Source organism: Gopherus evgoodei, chromosome 6, assembly GCF_007399415.2.
Source record: "Gopherus evgoodei ecotype Sinaloan lineage chromosome 6, rGopEvg1_v1.p, whole genome shotgun sequence".
NCBI classification, from domain to species: domain Eukaryota; kingdom Metazoa; phylum Chordata; order Testudines; family Testudinidae; genus Gopherus; species Gopherus evgoodei.
In genome coordinates, this window is record NC_044327.1 from 1686834 (window position 1) to 1692081 (window position 5248).

The window sequence follows — 5248 nt, forward strand, 5'->3', positions numbered from 1 at the left end:
CATAACTGCTTCCTGTTTCTCATCAGCCTGGGGGAAAACACCCCCTTCTCTGTCAGTTGGGTCATTTGTATTCTGGCAAACTACCCCCTGGCAATTTTCTGGTCCCAACTCCTCTGTTATCACAGGCATTGGAGCTTCATCTTGATTTAAAGAGACACAGTTACTTTCCAAAAACTTATCAGAAATAGCATCCTGAACAATGGGGACCTGGATTGGGGTACCCTCTGCCCACCCACCTTCTCTGTCCCTGAGGATCCTTCTCAAAGCCTGGGTCACAGGCTGAGTGCCTGGTGCACAGACGCTGACCCAGCCATCTGTGCCTAGTGTCCTGGGCATCCTGCCCCAAGTGACTAGTGAGGAGACATTCCTGTGCCCCCACTATTCCTTCCCCAGTTTCCTCCTCAGGGCCCCCTCCTAATCAGACACATTTCTCTATGTTCCCTAGGAAGGGGTCTGTCTCTTGTTCAGTGGCCAAACTGCCAGCTAACAACTGGGACAGTTGCCTTAATCCCTGACAACACCTCTCCTGCCCCTGAGGTCATGTTGCCTTCTGCTGGAAAGGAGCTAGCCTCAGCCCCTCTCATACTTTGAAGCACCCTGCTTCCCTGTGTTAGAGCCACAGGAATCCTCACCCACCTCAGTGGTTTGTGAGATCCCCTCCCCGTTCTCTGGGCTTTCTTCAGTACACGTTGCTTTCTACTCCCTAGAGCGGGATCTGTTTCTGGTTCAGCTGTGACCGGCTGGCAGCTAACACTATGAACAGGTCTCTCCCTGGCTGCCATCACACCCCCATCCCTTCCTGATCTGGTGTTGACTCCAGCTGCAGTGCAGGAGTTGGTCTCAACCACCCTCCCACCTGGAAGCATGTGGCTTCCCCCTGCTGCAGAACAATCAAGGAGACTCTCTCCCATTCTCTCAGCAGTTCCTGAGATCTCACCGGTTCCCTCACGGGTCCCAGCATAACACTCCCTCCTGCTACAGGCAAATACTTTAACTTGAACTACACGGAAAAAAATTATTACCCAGAGCAGGTTGCCTAGGAGGTGTTCCTTTGCTCCCCTCCCCCAGTCAAAACACTTTCCAAACTTTCCCACACCACTTGGATTTTAGCTAGTGGCACAAGGAATCTTTCGCCCACCCCCACAATCTCTGCCATTTGGTCAGGTAACATACTGGCCTTTGGGACCACACTGCCTAACCAGAGAGATCTGAGCTCCTGTATCCGTCTGCCCCAAGTATTCCCTGCCACCAATTTGGACAGCCTTTAACATGCTCCATGTCTAGTTCTGCAGAGGCTAATCTCACAGGGTTTCAATTCCCTGGGGGGTGGGGAGGTTCTGTGTTGAGAACAGCAGAACTAACATGAGCTATTGGTTGCCTACTTCCTCCAAGCACAGGGCATTTATGTCTCAGGTGACCAGTGGAATTACACCGATAGCACCGTTTGGGTTCTTCTGCTTTTACAGGAGATTTGTGATAGGAATTACCAGTAGAGGAATGTTTTGGTGGAAGAGAATGTTTAGGCTCCCAACCCCTTTCTTTCTTCCCAAGGGAAATATGGGATCCTCCCTTCCTGTCAGTTTTAAAACCTCTTTCTGTGGCCTGCCCTCAATAGACACCTGATTCTGTTCGAAGGCATCCACTACAAAAGCCACCTCATCCACAGACTTTACATCTTTGTCCCACAGACACTGCTTCACATCAGCCTTACACACACCTAGGAAATGCTCTTGAGCAACAAGAGCCAACATTCCCTCCAAACTTGCCACCAGTTTACCCCTCACCCATATCCCCAACAAATCTTTGTTTACATGTACCCCACTACTTGTACCAGTATCCCCCTTAAGATTCCTAAATGTAACTCTGTTTTAGGGTGTGACAAAGTTCCTCCTCTGCCTTGGTGGGTTCTGCACTTTCTGGCAGGTTTGTCACCTCAGAGGTTCACCATAGTCCCCAGTTTGGTTCCTTTTGTTAGTGGCACAAATCTGCTGTTCACTTGGCTAACCTCATCACTGGCCAGCATGGGGAAAAGGAGAACAATCCCCACAGTCTCTGCTGGCCCATCTAACAGGTCAGGGGACAGGCCAGGGACTTTCCCCTCTGGTGGGACCCACAGTCCAGATCAACTCCTCTTATATCAAATGGGAAGTTGAAAGGTTTGGGGGGAACCCGGGCCCGCTCTCTACTCTGGGTTCCAGCCCAAGGCCCTGTGGTTTGCAGCTGTCTATAGTGCCTCCTGTAACAGCTGCATGACAGATACAACTCCCTGGGCTACTTCCCTATGACCTCCTCCAAACACCTTCTTTATCCTCACCACAGGACCTTCCTCATGGTGTCTGATAATGCTGGTACTTTGCAGTCCTCCAGCAGGACATCTACTCTCTTAGTTTCTTGCACCTCTTACTCCCAGCTCCTCACACATGCCCCTCACTAACTGAAGTGAGGTCCTTTTTAAACCAGGGGCCCTGATTAGCCTGCCTGTCTGTCTTAATTGATTGTAGCAGCTTCTTAACTGGCTCCAGGTGTCTTAACTAGCCTGTCTGTCTTAATTTGGTCCGGCAAGTTCCTGATTGTTCTGGACCTGCCCTTGTTACCTTACCCAGGGAAAAGGGACCTGCTTAACCTGGGGCTAATATAGCTGTCTTTGATCAGTCTCCTGTAGCCATCTGGCCCTGTCACAAGGGGAAATCTGAAAACTTCACAAAACAGTATTTTTAAATTTACAGTAGTCCAAAGCATCTTCAATAGGCATTCCATTGAATACATTTCAAGCTTTACCAGTTCATTTTGCAATCAGGATAGAAACTCTCTTCTGAGGGATGTCATGTATTACACACAGCCTTTCAAAGGTAGTCAGATATTCAGCAATATATCAGCCTTTTAATTGTATGCAGGACATAATTATTCCCATTTGTGGATTTTTGGAGTGGTGGGAGTCATTGGGATCAGGGGGTTCTGGTTCTGCTTCTCCAGCAAGCCCATTTGGTGTTTTTGCTCTCTTTCTTCTCTCTCTTATTCATCCATGGCCCTTGTGTGTGCAGCCTTCTCTCTGGCTGCCTCTGCTGCCAGTTTCCCTGCCTGCAGCTATTTCTTGGAGTCTCATTTTGGCCTGCCACATTTGAAACTCACAATCCTTTTCCTCCTCTGCAGCTTCCAGTCTGGCCAGTAGTGCCGAGTGTTTCCATGGAGCCAGGCCTATGCTCAGAAGGGGCTTCAGCCTGCTCCACTTCCACTGTGTCCTGAGATCCCACTGGCTCCCCCCACCCACCACTTCCTCCTCTCCACTCCCTGGCCTCACCGCCTGCTCCTCTCAGCCACCTGGCCAGACCCCAGTGCACCTCCGGCTCCAGGCAGTCTCTGCTTCCCAGCACCTGTGGTCGCACTTGGCTCCCCAGAGCGGAGGCACCTGGGACTGGAGCAGAAACCTGGCCAGTCTGTTGGAGGGGGGCACAGGGCACCAGAGTGGGACAAGATGACAATGTGGGGAAGCTTGACTGGACCCCTCCAGGCAAATGCATCTTGAGGGAGCCTGCTGATTGCACCACTCCCAAGGGGCTGGAGCAATTCCTGGTCCTGGGACCAGCCTTAGCTGTGCTGCTGGCTCAGCCCAGCAGTCAGTCACCTCCCAGCAGGGCCCGTGAGTGCAGTAGGCAGCAGGGTGTGTAGGACTGAGTCCCTTGGGGCACTGGGGTGGGGAGGGGCTGGGCTGTGCTGTGAGGGGAGAAGATGTGTGTTAGGGCACTAGGGAGTAGGGGTTCTGTGGTGGGGCTGGGGTCAGGGATGGTGTTGTACATTTGTGGGTGGGTTGGGCGGCACTGGGTATAGTGGATCCAGGGGACTCTGGCCATAGGGAGTTGGGCATAGGCCTGCTCCTAAGGGGAAGGGACATGCAGGCAGCACAGGGCCAGGCAGGCCCCTGTCTGTCTGGCAACTGCCAGTTTGTAAATAGTGCCCTTGCATTGGGTGGAGTGGGGCCGCCCCTGCCCTGCCATATTGCCTCTGGCTGGCCCCTCACTCTGGAGACTGACCTCCACACTCCAGGCTCCACAGTGGCCCAGACGTATGTTTGGCACCAGGCCCACAAAAGGTTAATCCAGTCCTGCTGGCTAGCTCCAGTTTTGTAGCTGCCTCACCAGCAGTCATTTTTCTGCTTTGTGTTTATTTCCCTCACCTGCAACAAACAAAACAGAACTGACCTCCTGACTGTTCTTAGCCACTGTACTTAAGACTCACTTAAAATCACAAATGTCACTTGGTAACAAGCTGCACATAGATCCTGCTCCCTGCCACACTGCGACATTCCCCTCTGGTGTTATCTGAACTGGTGATCTGCTAGATCACCCCAACCCTTGACTCTGGGAGCCAACCTGACCCTGCTCTGCTGTGAGAACTCCACTCCTGGGCTGTAAACTAAGCTACTAAACAGCAAATGTATCATAGCACTTAATGCTTTCTGGTAAGGGAAACAGTTAAGATGAAAATGTTCCTGTGAAACATGCAGTTAAGCCAACAAGTGACTGATACATTGTATCTTGCAGGAGAAATGGCTGTGGAGCAAGTTAACAACCTTCAGATTCACCTATGGAAAACACAAGTACATTGTTTTTCTCTAGGTTATTGCATGGCAGCTTGTTTACAGTCCTACTCCTCTTGCCATAGCTCTAAGAGCATGATAAAGGCAGTAGCAAGAATAGCTGAAATACATAATTTCTTCTACTTTGTGTTGAATACCATCCAAAATGTAAGAACCCTCCCTCAACCAGGTTGTGTGATGTGGCGACAGTGCCCTCTCCTCACTCCTTTGAGTTACACTGCTCATTACAGTGTCTTTCCCATGCACTGGCAAGAACATTTTTCAGGGTGTATGGTTGTCAGACAATCATACAACACCCCTCTCCATTACCTTTAATGGAATTCACCTATAACACAGTGCGTCTACAGTTACTGGAGCTCTACAATGACAAAACAGCCACTATTAGTAAATCTGCGAGATTTGTGAAAAATATACGAATCTGAAGACAACAGGGCAAGAACACCAAAGGACATTAGTACAATAAAATACATTACTTCACCCACCTCATGTGTCCGGTGTATTTTAAGTAGGTAGTTGACTAAAATGTGCCACTTCATATTTCAATACATGTGACCTAAGCTGAACACAGCCCTTTTCAGAAACCTTGTGCATTTCCCTCCTCCAGCCTGAACACAGACTAACATATACCACAAAATAGTCTTAGGAGCCATTGAA